Source organism: Papaver somniferum, chromosome 1, assembly GCF_003573695.1.
Source record: "Papaver somniferum cultivar HN1 chromosome 1, ASM357369v1, whole genome shotgun sequence".
Lineage (NCBI taxonomy): Eukaryota > Viridiplantae > Streptophyta > Magnoliopsida > Ranunculales > Papaveraceae > Papaver > Papaver somniferum.
Window position 1 is genome coordinate 144,480,297 of NC_039358.1, and position 19,996 is coordinate 144,500,292.

Below are 19,996 nucleotides of genomic sequence, written 5' to 3' on the forward strand. Positions count from 1 at the left end.
ACTCATTTCATAGCGCTTGCTCTTAGTGGAAAAAGAATTTATACGAACCATTCGCACCAGATCTTCTTTGGGACATAGTTCATTTCAATACCACCAAGGGTCACCTTCTGGTTTACTCATCATACCTAGGGATTCGATTACAAAGACACGCTAAATTTCTTTATCATCCATGTACAAATTCTTCGTGTGAAATGTATCTTAGTGTATATTCGGTATTTTGATTCCTCAAAGTGAAAAATACTATAACCCCCTACTATATGGGTTCAACACATAGAAACCCAACAAAATGGATACTTCATTGTCAACTCCATTCTTTCACATTTTGATATTTCTAGGCCCAGAACTTTAATTTTTAGGGCTTGATAATAAAGTGATATTTTCATAATGTCAAATTTACCCTTTTCAATATATACAAGAGAAAAATCATAAGATCCATTCATTTCTTCATTTTCTTTCTCTCTCATCTCTCTCATCTCTCTCGCTCGGTTGCAGGTTGCAGAGAAAAAAGTTTCAGGGTTTGCTCTCTCTCTCAGACGAAGAAACAGGCCGAGAACACGATTTCTAATCGAAATTTCCAGTGAGTAATGATTTCATAACTTAGATCTGACCTTTACAAAAAAAGATCCTGATTATCTAAACATAAATTCGAAATCAACATCAGTTATTATTCGGAGATTCAATGAAAATTCATCAGCAGGAACTGAATATGAAGATTCTCGTAGAAAATCAAATCCAACAGGAAAAATTTCAATTCAATCGGTTGATTTCGTAATCTGATTTCATTTTTTCTGCAGAGATTTCGTTCTAATTTAGTTTTCTGTTTGAAGATTCATATAAAGTTTCTAGGTTTATATTTCTTTCATTGATTTCATTTGCTTTTTTAGATCTGGAAGAATGATAGTAAATCATCTGCGTGTTTGTTATTAGAAGAAGAAGATCTGTTAGAAACGATGATAAATCGAAATTTTATTCTCGGTGTTTTGGAATTTTGGTGCATTTTTGGAGTTCATCCTGGTTATGATGTAGTTATTTAGAGATTTGAATGGATTTGATTCAATAGATAAAATAGTTGAGCATCAAATAATCTATGAATTCGAATCAGTCAAATATTACTTCAATTTTATTTTGAATCTGAAATTAAAGCTTGTGAATCTCAAGTTAAGGTTTCATCATCTCTTCTCAGTCTCCATTCAAGTCAGAAGTTTTCTATAATCTAATTAGTTATTGTTTCATCTCTTTCATTTTTTTCAAGGTTTTTTTAAGTTGGGATTTCCTCTTCTTTGTTGTTTTTCATGTATGTAATGATGTTTTAAACCTTAGGACTTACTTATTGTGCAGGTTCAACAATGGAACTATGAAGATCTTCAACAACAACAGAAATAAAGAAGATAACAACTAATCGTCATTCACAGGTGATTCAAAATCTGATTCTTCTTTTGCTTTGGAAACAACTAATGAAGAAGCTGTTAATAGTAATAATTTTCATCTGGAGATTCGGTATCACCAACATCTGATAATTCTGTTTTTGAGTTCTAAATGTTTGATGAATTGCTTCTGTTGTTTGGTTTTATTGATGTTGTTTAATTTTTGTAATTTAAGGATACGAAATGTAGATGAAGTATTTGGATCTGGCATTTAGTATGTTTATTTACATATTCTCAGTTTTTACTAAACAAAATTGTTACAAAATGTGAAGAAGGACACGCAAAACCTTTTTTGAGATCTTTGCTTCTTTCAATTGCTAATAAACCCAGTATGTCCATCCTTCCATGTAATGAAGTTTTCTACACTTCCTTGATGCAGAACAACTTTGGGTACTGGAATCTGTACCTGGAGATGTAAATCCTGAAGAGAGTGATGGAGAAGTTGAGAAGGTTTTCCAGACCTTGCAAAGTTTACCCTCAGAAATCCCATCAAGAAAGTAAGAGTTATTCTCCTTCATTTTGTTGTACTTATGTATACTACAGTTTTCATTTGTGCAATTGGGAAGTTGATATATACATTCAACTACACTACCATATATATGGATCCACTGTAAAGGTGGACGACTTTTGGAGTTCATGAACTGCCAGTGAACAACACATTTGGAAGTGTTTTCTTCTTTCATGGAAAATCATACCTTCGTAAGAGAATTGACGTTAGTAGATCAACTATCTAACATGTCATATTATGTTTCTAAAACTCAGGTGGCTTGTAGATTACATGATGGAGCTTGGGTTCTTCAAATCACTTTCCCAGTGGGTTGGCAATAACCTTATGAAATCTGGGGACCATGAAACATGGGCTTTTGATCTCCAAGGTGTTGTTGATATGTTCAATTCATACAGGTATGTACGATTATCCTCATTAATCTGCTGGTATTAGCTCCCGTTTGTGCTTTATTATGGATGTGTAACTTTCAGTTACACAAGCTAAGTGGATGTGTAACTTCTAGTTACACAAGCTAAATAGATGTGTAACTTCTAGTTACACATGCTAATTAGATGTGTAACTTTTACTTACACATACTGATTGAATACAACAGCTGAAGGTTTTTAATGCTTGGAAACAACTTATTCATGATTAAACCTAGGTAGTACTTGTCATCTTGTATAAGAACTCCAATTTGAATGATTCAGGTTTCAGTTGGTGATATTGTGGTGACTCCAATTTGAATCAATCAATTTATTCCAATTTGTTCTTTTGAAGCTACTTCAGGTAACGTTTTTGTTTTGATTCAATATGATTGACTCATTTAGTAGTTCTATTTTCTTATTTAGTTTGATTAGGTTTTGATTCTTGTTTTGGTTGTTCTATTCAGGTCAGAGTAGAAAAATATAATTTTTATGGAATCAATGAATTTTGAATCTAGGTACGTTTAGATTGCTGTTATTACTGTTGATGTTGTTGTTTTAGGTTCAATTTCTTAGTAATACTAGTTGAATTCAATCATCTAAAAACGATGAACTCTCATGATTACAATGGATTCAGTTATTGACTTGTATCTGTAGATGATAAGATGAAATCTGATTGTTAAAACATCTGTAGATGTTGGGACTTACACATGCTTGTTTAGTTAGTTGATTATACATGCTTGTTTTATGACTTTTGGAGGCTGGCAGTATTGCTTTTGCATCTAGACTAGTTTGTGCATACAATGATTAGTTTGGCTGATATTTTTATGTTTCTTTTACAGGAAAATCAACACTTGTGGTGGTGTTGATGGTGGAGGTGCAGGTTTTGGAGGAGGATGAGGAGGCAGTGGTGGTACTGGATCAGATTTGGAAGATAATTTGTATTTGGAGTTAGTGGTGGTGTTTTGGTATGAAGCTGAGAGGTTTGGTATGGATGTTAGAGCTGTGTTAGACATTGTAAGTTGGATCTACTTTACATTCTGCTTGTCTTAGTGGTGGTGTTTTGGTATGGATGTGTAATTTTTAGTTACACAAGCTAAATAGATGTGTAAATTTCTAGTTACACATGCTAATTAGATGTGTAACCTTTACTTACACATACTTTGCTTTAGGTAACTTAGGCTTGCAAGTTCATGATAAATGGCATATTCCATAGATTTGACTATTCTGTGTCCATTGGTTTTTGATTTTTAGATGTCCTGTTTTGTTCATTTGTATGAGAAGTGTTCTAGCTGCTATGGTACTGATATCATTTGCTTGTCATGTAGTTACTAAGAAGGCTGACCCCAAGGTGCTGGCTAACAAAGCTTCCAAGGCTGTCAAAGCTGGAGCATCAACCATTAAGAAGAAGGCTAAGAATATCTGCACATCAGTCATATTTCACAGGCCAAAGACATTGCAGAAGGCAAGGAATCCCAAGTACCAATATATTAGTGCACTACCAAGGAACAAGCTGGACCATTACCAGATCCTGAAATACCCACTCACCACCGAGTCCGCAATGAAGAAGATTGAAGACAACAAGAAGAAGAAAACAAGGATGCTTTCAAGAAGATGTACAACATCCAGACAGATAAAGTGAACACCGTTATCAAGTAAGCCTTCTTGATTACTTACGACTAGCTACTTCTTTTTATTGAAAGGTAGTATATGGATATAGGTCTGGAATGGTTTCACTTAACTCATACATCTGTTTAACTGCACATCACACAAGCCATATGCATGACAATTTGCACGTTTAACTAGCATTGGCAGACTATGGATGTGTAACTAGTAGTTACACATGCTAATTAAATATGTAACTTCTAGGTACACAAGCAAAATAAATGTGTATCTACTAGTTACACATGCAAATTAGATGTGTAACTTATAGTTACACATGCTAATTTGATGGGATATGCATATGTAACTTATAGTTACACATGCTAATTTGATGGGATATGTTATAGTGGTTATATTTATGAAATTGAGAAAAGAACATCAAGTCCTAGTAGTAGGGAGTAGTAGTGGATGCAGATTAGACTAATTAGATGCAGGTTATACTTATAGTTACACATAATAATTAGATGTGTAATTTCTAGTTACACATGATGATTGTATGTGTAACTTATGCTAATATGCATGTGTAACTATTGTTTACATGTGTAACTACTGATTACACATGCATTTTGTTTTCCTTGGTTCATATCTATACCCTGCTGAATCAGTTGTGTGATCATTTTTTGCGATATTAATGTGCTAGCACAAGGTTCCCAGGTGTTTGTATTATTCTGCCAGTATAATTACTGTCTGAAGCTTTACTTTCTGTTGCTTAAAATGTCCTTCATCATCGATAATATGAAAATGGCTTAGGTACATCTAGACTAGCGCTGTAAAACGTCTTTTTGTTAATACAATGCTAACAACGTCTTTCTGCTGAAGCAGTGATATCTTAATTAAGAGCTTCTCATTCACTTGCAAGGTTAACTGTATTATTTTATGACTGGTAATTGCTTGATAGTCACCTCTCGTTTTTGCTAGTGTTATTCATTTAGAGATGGATTTGCTGATTTTATGTTGACATATCTAAGTCAGATGCATGTGTAACTCCTAGTTACATAATTCAGATGCATGTGTATCTGCAAGTTACACATGTTAATTAGATGTGTAACTTTTACTTACACATACTGATTTTGGGTACACATATCAATATGTATGTGTAACTCCTAGTTACACTAGTCATATGCATGTGTAACTGCTAGCTACACTAGCCAGATGAATGTGTATCTCCTAGTTACACATGTTATATGCATGTGTAACTCTCAGTTACACAATTCAGATGCATGTGTAACCGCTAGCTACACTAGTCAGATGCTTGTGAAACTGAAATATACATTGTTTTATGTACTGTTCATTTTAATCGTATAAATACTGATTGCTTGTTGTTATATTTCAGGTTTTAGATAACTTCATAAAAGCTAATTGCTTAAACGTGGTAATGGTCTCGCTGGAACTGGAGTTGACGCTGAATACACAAGTCAGATGCATGTGTAACTCTCAGTTACACTAGATAGACACATATGTAACTCTCAATTACACTAAACAGATGCGTGTGTAACTTCTAGTTACACATGCTAAGAAATTATTGTAAATGAATATTAAAGTAATAACTTTTTTTTGTGTGTTTTTTTTTTGATGTCTATTTATTTGCATATATATACAAGTGTAACTTTGCATTACACATATCATAAGGATGTGTAACTTCTGGTTATACATGCCATATGCATGTGTAACTTCTGTTTACACCTTCGCACTGTATTTTAATAATTTCGGGCCTAGATTTAATAATTTTGGGCCTAGATTTAAATTTTATTTAATTATGGGCTTGACAATATGCATAAAGGTATCAAGGTCTTTTAAAAACTCGGGGCCTACATTTAAACTTTTTTTAATTAAGGGCCTCATATTATGGGTTATCCATGGGTTGGGCCTGAGCCTAATTTGCCAACCCATATTAGATCCTACTTTACTTTAATCAACAGTATTCTTTCATACATCGATTTTATTTTTGAAATGCACAAACAAAACGTTAACTCTAGAATTGAAACACACCCTTCGCAACATTTCATGGACTCCCTCAATTTTTCTCACCACTTTTCCCCAAGTCAACTGCCCTTACCTTACCCCTCTAACGCCCTATATAACCTTTGCCCAAGTCTTTACAACTTAGAACTCCCAAGACTCTCCTTCTAATAAAACATCTTGTATAGTCATAATAATAAGATCAGCATCGATCTTAATCATCTTCCTCCTAATCCAAATCCTCCTCATCTTTCTCTCAATACCTACCCCTCTATCATGGCAATGAACAAGAACACATTCTTTACTGTTGCCATAATCATGGCTATCACAATAGCTTTGACAATCGCAACTGTCCATCTAGGAGGAGAGAAACAATTGGTAGGAAATCAACAAGGAGAAGCAGCAAATGTTGCATCAAGAAAATATTCCTTATCAAGTGGGGACGAAGAAAATGAAACATTATCATCGACTAGTATCCCCAAAGCCAAACGCATAAGTCGTTTCCTCAAGGAAGAGGTGAAACCTCGAAACCCAAGAGCAGCATCACACTGTAACAAGAATGAGTATGTTTGTTTAGCGGAAGGAAGTCCTGGATCGACTTGTTGTAATAACAAGTGTGTCGACTTAATATCCGACCCTGACAACTGTGGCGCGTGTAAGAGCAAATGCAAATTCTATACTGAGACATGTTGCGACGGAAAGTGTGTGAATCTATCATACGACAAGAGGCATTGTGGGAGGTGTAACAACAAGTGCATGACTGGTGGTTTGTGTTTATATGGTAACTGCGACTACGCTTAAGCCATTGGAAGACTTACAGGCAGGCCGGTCATGTTGATGAGTTAGCTTCAATATATAATCATTCATGCATTTTCAAATCAATAACAGTCATATAGTTATGATGGATCATATATATATACTATAGTTGATTAAGCAGTCTGCTAAATTGAATTAAGTTTATATGCTGGTGAGTGAAACATTCTATTTAAGTACTAAGGATAAAAGTTTCTGATACTACTATACTTCATTGCTAAAAATAAAATGCAATATTGAAGGTTTAAGTTCTGCTCTACAAACCCAAATAAATATCTAAGCAACTACTTGATTTTAATTATGTGGGTGATATATAAGAGGATATACATTTACTACAATTTATTTATTTTTAGCGGTGACATTTTTTGTAATTTTATTTATGATCCGAGAAAGATTATCTCTGGAAGACTAGCTAAGACGCCGGCCACCTCAGCTTAATGATGGCGTCCGAAATTGCAAGAACAACATGCAAAACAATGTTGCGATCGATCCTCATGAAGATTAATCAAGAGGAGATCATAAATGTGGCTGGTTGTAAAAAAAATTCGCTTAAACTTTGTTTATATAAATATAAATCACGAAACATATTTCTACAATTTTTTTCAAAAAGGATTTTGAAGAAAGAATACATGAGTAATATTCTACGAGGATAGTAGTCAATGTTCAAAAGAGATTACTATGATTACATCTCGACTACTCTAATTATACGTGGTACAGTTCGTTCTTCTAATTTCCAATGGAAAAAACATATCTTCGTTTTTTTTTTTTTAAATAATCGATGTTTAACATCTTTATGTTTCTACTAATTACGTACTAGTATATATGCTGGCGTAATACTGATATATTTCATTTATAGATTGAATGGAGCAGGGATTAGCGTTTAACAAGTTAGTGCCAGCTTTTGTCCATTGTTTCAGTAGTAGAATTTTGAAGTTAGCGAAAGGTAACTGTAAAGCAACAAATTCGATTAACGTGCATATTTACAATTTGCGGTTGATATGAGTCAATTAATAAGTATAAAAGTACGTAATGTATATTTCGATTGAAGTGTTGCAGAAATCATGTTCCGTTGAGGAAGGGTTCTTCACATGTTTATGTTTGTTAATTTTTGATTTTTGATCGGTACATGCTTATGATTGTATACTGTTTTTTTTTTTTTTTTTGATCAGACAGCTGGGTGATTGTATAGTGTATACTGTTAAATGAGTAGGGATAAGTTGCTGGACGCAAGATGAAAAAGAGATCTGACGCCGAAAATCATAGAGTTATATGGTTCTGAGTCCGACTGCAATAGTTTTAGTAATGCACAAATAATTTAGCAAAAACAATGAAGAGAACTTTTGACATGATTTAGTTGTCGCGAGGCTGAATTGAGGTGGTGGTGGCAGTGTGGTGGCTAGTGATAGGGAGTTTGGTATGCAATACTAATGGTGGCGTGGCGGGCATGTGTGGTTAAATAAAATTACTCTGAACACATGAACGTGGAATTTGCAAAAAAAAAAAAAAAAAAAAAAAAAAAAAAAAAAAAATACAGATTGAAATTTTCTTGAATTCATAAATAATATACGTGGAAAGAACAATTGGAATTCCCCTTGTAAGCTCAGTCTTTGTTTTACCATTACGAGAAGAATGGGAGCCGTTCGATGTTCAAAAACCATTTGTTTTTGTAAGAAAGATTCTTTCGCTCACTTTAGATGCACTTTTGCGTCTGATTTGATCTCAATTCTATGTATTTTTGACACTCATTTTTGTACTTATTATGAGTTTTTATGTCTTTGTAGGTGTTTTTAAGGAAATAAGCTCTTGCAGAAAAATTAGCTCGAAAAGTGATTTTTGTACCCCTCAAAGAAATTACTAAAGACACCCATAAAAAGTGTTAAAGGCATCAAGAAAATGTATTGGAGGCACCCGCAAAAATTACTAAGGCCACCTCACAGTTACAAAAAGCACTCGATTATTGAAGATACCCCTACTCTAGATAGGTGGACGCTCATCTTCTTCACGTGAAGGAAAATAAAATGATGTCATTCCCGAAGATTTTTTCATTAAAGAGAAGATTTTCTTTGAAGATTTTGTAGAAAACAGAAAGTGGGGATATTATCCTGAAATTTTCTGTATTATTTTTGTAAGATCCGTGTGACTTGCAAGTGTTTTACTCTATCTAACACATGTATTTAATATGTTGAAGTGTGTCAACTGGAAGTAAGCCGAAAGTAAGCATGTGAGAATCAAAAGAAGAGAAGAAAAAGGAAAGAGAAGTTATTACATGATTATTTGAAGTTAATACCAAGATTTCTTGTCAATGAGGAGTATAAAAAGCACGTGGGGATGTCATAGAGGGGGTGGAGAGAGAGTTAAGAAAATTAGTTGTGAAGGAAGATTAATTATGAAAGTTATTTTCCAAGAACATCGATTTGTCATTTCTTTTTTTTTATCTCTTGTAAATATATTTGAGAGTTATTATTTTAATGAGGTATTTCGATCCAAATATGTGTTCTAGTTCTACCACAAGCGGTTAATTATTCGGCGACTAAGGCAAAGGAGGAAGCTATTCCCAAATGTTTGATTGGTAAATTTCTTTTCGCAACTTCGTCAATTACTAATTTTTTTCAACTCGTTAAATCACTATAATAGTATGACTTTTATGAATTAAAATGATTTTCTTAATTAGTGGTTATTGATCACTTTGATAAATTATGTTTGTACTAAACTCTTTGATAATTTATTCTTAGAAATTACAATTTAATATTTAAAAACTTTACAGATTAATTGCGAGTTAATATGAAAAAGAGCTTAATAACAATTTTCGAAACGTTACCAATCAATATATGGAATAATGGAATCTCAAGCCTTAGCCCATTTTTAATATTGAAATTTTTTTCAACTTGCCATCAACTTTTAATTGAATTGGCTATTTTTAATTTTATAAATTAAGTCTACAAATCACCTTCACAAGTCGAGGAATCGAATCCCTTTCTTACCGCTGTAAAAAGCACACTCTAATAAAAGGTAAGAGTAATAATATTTGTTGTGCTTAGAGAATTATAAATTCACATCTCTTCTGCAGTTTAAGTTCCATTACATTATCAGTTGTTGTTGAAGCATGCCTACTCCAAGCTTTATAACCAAAAAGAGAATTTTAATTAGGGCTATAAATTATAGACGAAAATCTTTTATTTACGATTTTCCTGTTTAATAGTAATTGAATAGCCTCTTTATTTTCGCGTTTCACTAATTAAAATTTCGTATAACGCATTGTAAAGATTTGGAGAAGGAAAACTAATTGGTTAGGTCCTTTAAATTCAGAAAAACCTTTCTCTTTCTTCTCTCCCCCTTCTCAAAAACCTTTAAAAAATCTTATCATCTTCTTTCTCCTTTGGTCAGATCTAATCTTTTAGGGGTTAGATCTGAGCAAGAATTAATTGTTTTTAGTTTTATTTTATCGAGTTGATCCTATCCAGGAGTTGTTTCATCGTTTTGAATAATTTTCTTCGCTATTAGGGCGATTCTTTTTCACTAGTTACGCGATTTTATCTGCACTTTTATAGTGTATCTTACTATAATTTTTTTCATGATTCGGTTTTTGGATACAAGTACATCGGCGATTTGACGGAGGAAAGATCAAGTTCTTCTTCAACAGAATAATAGATCTAGGGTTTCCGGCTTCTCGCTAAACATGAGTTTTTGGGCAAATCACTCCTCTCTAATGGGAGTATCTCTTTTCCACGAAGAAAATCAATCAAAATGGTCGAACTGTGATTTCGAGTACTATTCCTTCTCCAATCTCTCCGTACAAGATTTGGGTGCTACTGTTGTAGATAGCTCTTTCTCTTCGCGATTTATTTACGTTTGCATTTTTCGTTGTATTTATTTCATGTTTATGATGTACTTATTTTTCTTGAAAACCATCATGTAAACGTTTCCTAATGGAATGAAATACTAATGGTTGAAATACTAATGTCTTTTCATTTTCAAGGTTCAATGAAAGATATTTTTTATTTTATTTTGTTTTATTGAAGTGAAGATCTGGTTTATCATTTTAATTTTCTTACAGAATAAGGTGAATGAGAGAATCAATAGAGAGAGAAACAAATGGAGGCTATAAAGACATTCAGGTCACAAATTTCGATTATCCAAATGAGAATGATGCATCCTAAGAAATTGTGATCTTTTATTTAGATCTGACGGCTTTCTGATCTTGTTAGATGTTGTTAGATTAAGTCGTCAGTGTATCTTTACTCGTGATTGAAATGCCAAGTTATTATTGAATGTCAACTTTTTAAGGAATATTGAAATGTTGCAAGGAACCACTAGGTATGTATATCACTATACGAAATCATGAAAATTTTAACGGTCATTATTCTAACGGTTATTTCTTTTGTAACATCATGTCGAGGTTACAAAGTTTGTAACTTGAAAGATTGTTGCAATAATTGGCATCTATTACTAAGTTTCTATAGGGTTGTGTGCAATTACTTTGTTATCCTCAACTTAAAATGTCAAGTTACCTTGTTACCCTCTATTACTACTATCAACGCCTCTATTAATATTACATGCTTCTCATGCTCAGGATAAACCCTAGCATCCCAACATTACCCTTTCTTTTTTCCAATATTATTTCATATTATAACTCTTCATTTTAATTACAGAAAATCGGAAGAAAAAAAATCAAAATCAATTTAAATTAGTTTCTCATTTAATGTGTTCTGAAATTAGAAGAGAAAACATATAATATGTCTAGAACAGTTGAGACCTTGAGCATAACTTCATCTATTTCTCATTTCATATTATTACTTCGCTCTGAGCTTCAGAAAATCTTGATATTCAGCTTCCAAAAAATTCATCAAGAACTGTAATCAGTTATTCACACTTCTGCGATTCGTCGGTTTTAGTTTATATCGAAGTTAATCGACCTCCCATAGAAGTGTTGACATTGATTCATAATTTTGGAAATGCAAATCAGGGTTATCTTCATATAAAATATTTCGTTTCCTTTTTCTCTCAATCGAAATTTTTTCAACATTTGGGGGGTTTAATAGTTTTACAATTAGGGTTACAAACTATTGATTTTGAAGGATGTAGTTTCTGATGGTGATTATGAACATCTATATCTTTCAGATCTATATGTGGTTGTAGATTTTAGGTATATGGTTTTTGTAGATGTTACAGTATATTGTATTCTATTTTGAGAATATCTCGGTGAAATTTGTAGGTTTTAGTTGATAATTAAACTGAATCAAACACATTTTTTATTTATTTTGCAGGATGTCACCATTTGTTTGTAGATGGTTGAATCAATTGATTTTATATTGAACTAGTATCTCTCATGGAATCCCAACCAGTTTCTGCAGTTTAAATGAAAATCAAAGAGAAGCTAATGCTCATAATTTTTTCCCTTTGCATAGTCAGTTCTAGTTCTTTGTGATTTGAATTCTTTCCAGATTGTAGATTAATGTTAGATGTGTATATGCCTCCACCAAGAAAAGTTCACTGAAAATTTTAATTTTTGTTGATTAACTTAGTATTGATGTCAGCATTAGTGAATCAAGATTATATTCCGATTTGAAAACAAATTTCTATAATTTAGATGAAAAGAAGAGAGAATTAGTATTTCCCTTCCCTTGTACTAGGATTCTAGTTCTTTATAGAATGCGGGTTATGCTTTAGTACATTTCATAGATAATTTTCTATATTTAAACATACCACTTTCATTAAAACTCACAAAGACATTTCCAGCATACCAAATTTCACCTATTGCATTCAAATCAAAAAAACAAAAACAAAAAAAAAAACAAAAATTGCAATTGCAATTACAATTACAATTTCATTCACCCTTTTTATAAACGCCATCACAATTACAGATCTTCCCTAATAAGCCACCCCCACTTACTAAGTAGTTCCATTGCAACCTTTTTACAACCACCACCAAAGGAATTTTTCATCTTTGGATGAAGAGGACATAAACATAAACATAAATAAGGAAAATACCAATTCAACAAGTCAAATCCGTTCATGGTATCAACACCAAAAGATGACCCAAAAATACCCAACTCTAATTCCCTCAATACCAAGAAAACCTAGAAAAACTACCAATTCCGGCAATATCTTACACATGTTGAACATCCACAACTATCAATATCCAAACTACTATTCAAAATAAACCCCAAATCATCAATATTCAATAAAAACACCAAATCACCTCTATTAACCAAAAACGCCTAATCCCGACTGAAATTATCCAAAATATCCTTTCTATAAAAACAAACGTTGAAGTCTGAAATACAAACAACAAAATGAACAACAAGCATCAAAAAGATCAGTTTAAATTTTCACAAAGAAGCCTTTTTTACCTTGTCTAAGCAAAATAATAGCCTTTCCCATTCTGATCTCCTTAATGCTCAAGGTATGACTAATATTCATCATCCCCATTGTAGTTTTTCATATCCTCAATGCATGCATTGTATTCTCTCCAGTAGATGCACTCCCATAACCTCCATTCTCATCACTTTCTCCATCCTCATGTCCCCCATATTCATCATTATAAAAAACCTCACTATTTTAATCAAAACTGTTTTTCCATCAGAGTCGACATTCAATCTTTTATTCATGGTCCTTTCAAAGATACGAGGATTGGTTTTCTCGGCTAAGTACAGTTCATACAAAGCATCTTCAACCTCTTTCTCCCTTTTTCTCTTCTATTCATATGATTCAAAACCACTCTTTGAATCTTCCTCTTCCACTTCCTTCTCATCTTCTTGATCTTCATAATTATTTTCTGAAGCACTTCTAGTTTTGGACCAGACAACCTCTTCATCATCCTCTTCTCCCCGTTCTCTTCTCTTCCTCTTATCTCTTGCTGCCATTTTCTCTTTCAGAGCTCATACTCAACAATATTCTATTGACAAACTCGTCCATACTCTATCAACCAATTTTGCCTGAAATGACAAGAGTACCAAGTACACCACAATCTTTCCGATATCATCTTATATGACAGATACCTTGCATGATCTAATATAGACAGAGACTGTCAAGAAGATAACAACCCCAAGGTATACACTTGGTATATACAATAGGTATCGAGAATGAACCTAACTATAGGGATCAAACCCAAGTGTTTTGATTAACGTACAAGTGCAATTAATGTATTATAACTAAAACAATAGTTATAATGAAGAAACTAAAGTAAAAGCACACAACAATATCTTTTTAAGGAGGAAACTGGAAATGCAGAAAAACCATGGTACCTAGTCCAGTTTTGAATACTCTCAGAATTAAATTGTTATACAAAACCAACTTCGTACAGTTGAGACCAATTAAACTAACCCTAGTTACCTAGTTTCCTCGGTATCCCTGGCCTACAACCAATCTGGACATTGCACATGATTCCTAAGATAAGAGTTTAATATCTTAAGTTACTTCACCAGTCGTGAAGACTTCTTGCACTCAACTCCTTTGGATCGTATTACGAAACAATAAGGACTAATCTATATTCGGTAACTGTTATATCAATCTCAAGAAGTGAATCAGAGATTTAGTTGAGTCAGACTATACCGGAGATCTAAAATCAACTAATGTCAAACAAAATAGGTCAAGTAAAATAAAATCAGCACCCTAGTGTATATTTGACATAATTATTTGATTGGTTAATTAGTTAATAGATATGCCCATTACCCTCTATATTTTTAATATCTACCCTTGTTATATAACTCCCAAAATTGAATCAATGGTGGAGATTAAATGTCACGTGCAAACTCGTTTGAGAGTGTGCACAAAATTTGGTTCGGAAATTTATACGATCTAACAATGAACCAAAAAAATCAACCAATAAAGTGAAAATTAGATTACAAGAGAAAAGGATAATATGTCCAGAACAACGCTTGAGACTTAACTCCTTCCATTTATCGTTTCATCTTCATCCATTTCTAATTCCATTGATTTGAGCTTCGGGAACTTCGAGATTCAGCTACAGAATACTTCATCAACAACAAAGAATCAATCAATTCTTCTGTGAAACATCGATTTAAGCATTGATTTAAGTTTAATCGATTTCTCAAAGAAGTATACACTAATTCATAATTTTGGAAATGAAAATCAGCGCTATCTTCAAATAAGGTATTTCATTCAGACCTTATTTTTCCTTATTGTAATCTGGTAAAAAATTCTTCTAATCTTGATTTTTCCTTATTGTCTTGAAAGAATATAACTCTAGCATCCCCTAGCAGTGAAATCACCTTATTGTCTTGAAAGAATATAACTCTGGCATCCCCTAGCAGTAAAATCACCTTCATTGAATTCACTTGACATATGAAAGGGTTCTTAGACTGTGAAGTTCCTTCCTTATCATCTTTCTCACTCTTGCTACAAGAGTTATTACCATTAGATATAAACCAATACCCACCTGAGTCCCCATCAGATCATGTTCTCTTGCCACCATTGCTTTTACTGCCTACACTTGAAGCTACAATCGAAAAACCTCCAACTAGTTTTACAATTATTTACCACTATGACCGGTAGTTGAAGGAGCAGATGATATTGAACCAGCATCATAAACTTCAACTCACTTTCCCTTACAAGAAGGAGACCTTCCTTCATTAAAATATAATATCATAAAGAAAAGGTTCTACATTTTTTCCTTGCAAGAAGTCCCAACCTCATGTAAGACTATTAGAGTACCTGATTCACTCATATTGTATTTAGCTGACTTTATTTCATTTACTTTAGTAATATAGCTATCATATATTACTTCAACCCTTTACATGGAACGCGCGATTGGGGAATATCAAAACTAATTGGGGGATATAAATTACTTTCCCCAATCCATAGTGTCTGCTAAGGGGGATTTTTGGGTATGAAAATACTAAAATACCGTTTGGTTAATTAAAAACATTATGAAAAGACTATACTACCCTTTCTCCTAAAACTTAAAATCAAAAACCAAACCATTTATCCCCCATTTCTCTATCAGTTCCGGTACTCACTTAGGTTTAGGGTTTTGAATTTTTTTTCCTTCATCTTCTTCATCTTTCTTCATCGACGATTAATCATCGATCCAAAAAAAAAATTCGACGATTAACCTACCCGAATCCATAACCATGCCTCCACGAAAGAAATCATATGCCCAGTCGAAGTCAAAATCGATTGCTCAAAAAACATTATACCAAAGGCTTGCTTTGATTTCTCAAGAGCAAGAAGAAGAAGAACAAGAGGCTTCGGAAGATCAACCTCTCGTAAACATGGCTTATGTGAGAAGGTAAGTGATTTTGAACTGTTTTATAAGTGTTTGAATCGATTTATAGCAGTGGGTTTGGGTTATAATCGCGAACCCTAACTCAAACAGTTGAGTTTCTGTGAGTACCGACATTGATTTTAGTATGAATACGATGCCGGTAGTATATTACGACATTCAGTCTATAATGAAGACAATGCCGGTATTTCGTTACGGCATTGATTTTAGTATGAATACAATGTCGTTTTCAAACCCAGATTCGCCTGAAACTGAATATTCTGTACCGGCATTGAAATTAGGTTGAACACTATGCTGGTAGTTTGTTACGGCATTGGTTTACATTTATTCGGGTATGCCGGTAGCGCTCTTTTGGTATCCAGGAAACCCCTAGAAATTGTTATCAGTACCGGCATTGATTTTAGGTTTCATTGTGTGTCGGTACCTGGTTACGGCATGGAGTTGAATTTTTTTCGTCTGTGCCAGTAGTGCTCTTTTGGTATCCAGGAACATCCTAGGAATTACCGGCATTTTCAATAGTTGTCGTTGACTGCCGTAATGGTGTACCGACATGCTGTTTTTGCCAAATTACTATGCCGTTTTTGGTCCCGGCATGGTTGGTATTTCTTGAATCTATACCGGTATTAAAAATGAAAGTGAGTTTTCTTATATTCATTTCGTGTGTCTTTTGATATAGGGATAGATCCAAGGAAGCTAACAAAGGAAAAAATAAAGATGTTGTCATTAAGAAAAGAAAGAATGAAGGTCTTGATACTCCTAAGTCTCTGTCTCCTCAAGGGAAAGATCAAGGTCGCAAAAAGCGTTTGCGGGATGATACAAGAGGGATAATTTGGGAGAGTGGTGGTGACTGTAGTCGACTTGTAATCCGTGAACCTACTGGAACAGCTGAGCACGATGAGCATGATGAAGAGAAAGTGAGGAGGAAGATAATGAAGTTCATCCAAGTCAATTAGCAATCCAGAGCGAAGTTGGTGGGCCAAGTCAAAAACCAACACAAGGAAAAGGCAAAAGCAAGGGAAAAGTAAAAGTTAAAGGTTCCCACCTTCCTCATGTTGATGACATGATACCTGACCTTGCTCGTGGTAGAATTTGGGGTGAAGCTGACGATCCGAGAATTCTATTTGGCTACAAGGACATGTGGGCTCGTACTATCTATCAAACCTATGTAAGAATTTTTTATCTTGTGCATATGTATTCTTGTGTATTTATGTAAAATCTTTTAATCGTACTTTCTCCTAATTGTAGGATCATAAGAAGGTTGTGCGTGTTTGCCGAAACCAAGCCGCGTCTCATTGGGATTTATCCAAGGAATGTGAAGAGGTCCAAACATTAGTAAGAGATTCTGGTCTATATGTTTTAATTGAAAATTATGTAAGTGTGATTCTGTGATAGTCAATTGCTTCGTCTAAAGGTATCATGGTGAAACTGATACCATGCACTTCCCGTTTGGGGAGATGACCTTGATCCCTGATGATGCTCAGAACATTCTAGGCTTGAGTGTTACCGGAAAATCAGTCGCGGAAGGAGATAACTGTCCGGACCTGGAATGGTCGAAGTTGCACGCCCTGACTAACAAGTTGTTGGGTTGGGACTACAAAACTTCTGTGGAAAGCTTCTATGTATCTAAGGCTAGTAGGACAAAGACAATCAAGCTGACGCTGCTTAAGGAGAAGTTTGAAAAAACGCAGGAAAGAAATTTGAAGGATGGATGGGACCCTGGACAAATTCGTTATACAGCCGTTGCGTACCTGTTATTCATCTTGGGCACTAAGGTATTCCCTGATACTAGTGGAGACATGGTTAGTGCAAACCTCCTTCAATACTTGGATCCGCTAGAAGCTGTTTATAACTATTCTTGGGGTACCGTGGTAATGTCACATTTGATGGCGGAGATGAGAAGGGCCTCTATGGCTGTTACAAACCAATGTGTTGGGAATTTCACTTTGCTCTAGGTAATTTTATTTTTAAACTTATGTTCTTGTGTATATTTTTCACATATACCCTTATTATGAACTTATAAACAAAATTTACTGCTTCTTATATGTATTATTCCACATTGGTATAGGTGTGGACTTATGAACACTTCACAATATTGTTCAAGGGATACCCCTTCTTGAAGATCATAGACCTTCCCGAACCCGAGGCGCCTAGAGCTCAGAGATACCAGTTCAACAATATGAAGCCCGGTAACAATCATTGACTGATAGATATGAGATTGACTCTGAACGCGATGACTACCAAAGACGTTGTGTTCGACCCTTACAATGAGGCTAGAGAAAACCACCAAGTTCTGAGGTTTTATAACGTTGCATTCTACAATGTACCGTTGTTCCACCCAAGGGGATACGTTATGGCTGATCCCCGACGTGTCATGCGACAACTTGGATATAATAAATTACCTTGTTTCATAACAGCCTCTACTTTAAGGTACTCTCTTGACTTGGGTGAGTGCATTACAACTTCCTCAAAGTTGAGGGTAGCGTATAATCCAGTTCCAGAACCAACACATTGGAGGGATAGGGAACCAAGTCGTTTGGTAGATATTAGTAATTGGGAGCTAGTGAACAACGGTGATGAAGCCGATCCCACCTACATTGATGATTACCTGGAATGGTCACATCCTGTTGTCGTGCGCCGGGACGACGTCTAAGTTCCACCCCAGAAAAACCCTCCTGTTTCAACTCCTACAGAGGCACCACCTACAATGGCCCAACTTAATAAGACTCTTGGATTTCTAGTAAGTATTGTTAATTCCTTAATCGTTTAATGTACACATAATCTTATATTAGCATACATATACTAATTATGTGTTGGATGTATGAAACTAGCGGCGTCGTCTTGGAAAGATGAAGAAGATGTTTGGTTGCAAGTACGAGGAAGGAGAGGTGCTATCCCTTGAAGAAATGAAGGAAGTCGAGGAAAACCTTGATAAAATTGAAGACCCAAGTGCAAAATCTTTGTTCGGGGAAACGAGGAAGGTGGCGGTCCACAAGAAGCAAAATACCAAGTGATTAACTCTTTAGTTGTGTTTCTTTAGGAAAATTACCAAAAGTTTCTTACAAATGGATTTCGATGGTGCTTGTTACGTTTTGAACAATTCCGAACTTGTTTTTAGATTAACTCTTTAGTTGTTTGGTTTTCTTTTGGTTTATGATATATGGATCACAATTTAGTTGTTTGGTTTATGTTGAACATGTTTAGATTTCTAGTAAATTATTTTTTTTGGTAAGTTTTATTCACACAAAAGTGTCGGCATAGAAATGTTTAGGTCGAACAGAGCCGGCACTGCTTCCGGCGTAGATTTTTTATTATAATTCCATGCCGAAACTAGTACCGACATTAAAAAAATTCTAAAACCATGCCAGAAAGTGGAGATGAAAGGTCCAAGTTCCTGTATAGAATTTGAACTGTGCCGGCATGGAAATATTTATAAATATCCATGCCGGAAATCTGTTTTTTTTTTAACTTGGATAGTTTAGTAGAAACTCGGCATGGTAAATTAGATATCTTTATATGCCGGCACTCTGAAAACCCTTCGGAAATTAAAACTACAATGTCGGGATTGATCATAGATCCGTTACGAATGCTCTTTTTATTTCGTTCCTAGGTTAATCTATTACATTACATTTGAAACTTAAAATTGAAACAACATAATAAAAAACACGAAACTTTAAATTAAAACATACTAAAAAAACATGGAATGGAGTAATTTTGGTTAAAGATGATCTCATTATCTATTTCCATCCCTTTTCAACAATTGCAGAACCTTTGAGCATTTCGCGAATATCTTCAAAGACATCGTCTGGAATCTTGGTGTCAAGGACCATCTTCATTGGTTCATCTTCTCTTTCAACATATTCCTTTCCCTTCATATAACACCCATCACACCCATCAATAGGCTTGCAATGGCCTTTGTGTTTTTCTCTTGATTCCGACAGTTCAACAACTTTGTCTAGCCATTGAAACTCTTCGCATTTTGGGTGAT

At 34.3% G+C, this 19,996-nt stretch overlaps 1 long non-coding RNA gene across 2 annotated transcripts; it reads left to right on the forward strand.

Moving 5' to 3' along the window:
* Positions 1-467: 467 nt before the first annotated feature.
* On the forward strand, positions 468-3,386 carry LOC113333258. 2 transcript variants are annotated; one of them, XR_003351837.1, is made up of 7 exons: positions 468-577; positions 1,339-1,412; positions 1,781-1,921; positions 2,187-2,327; positions 2,619-2,697; positions 2,801-2,851; positions 3,176-3,386. It is a non-coding gene; the product is annotated as an uncharacterized LOC113333258 (long non-coding RNA). The 2 variants fall into 2 exon arrangements; XR_003351836.1 differs by having other exon boundaries at positions 1,804-1,921.
* The last annotated feature ends 16,610 nt before the right edge of the window (positions 3,387-19,996 follow it).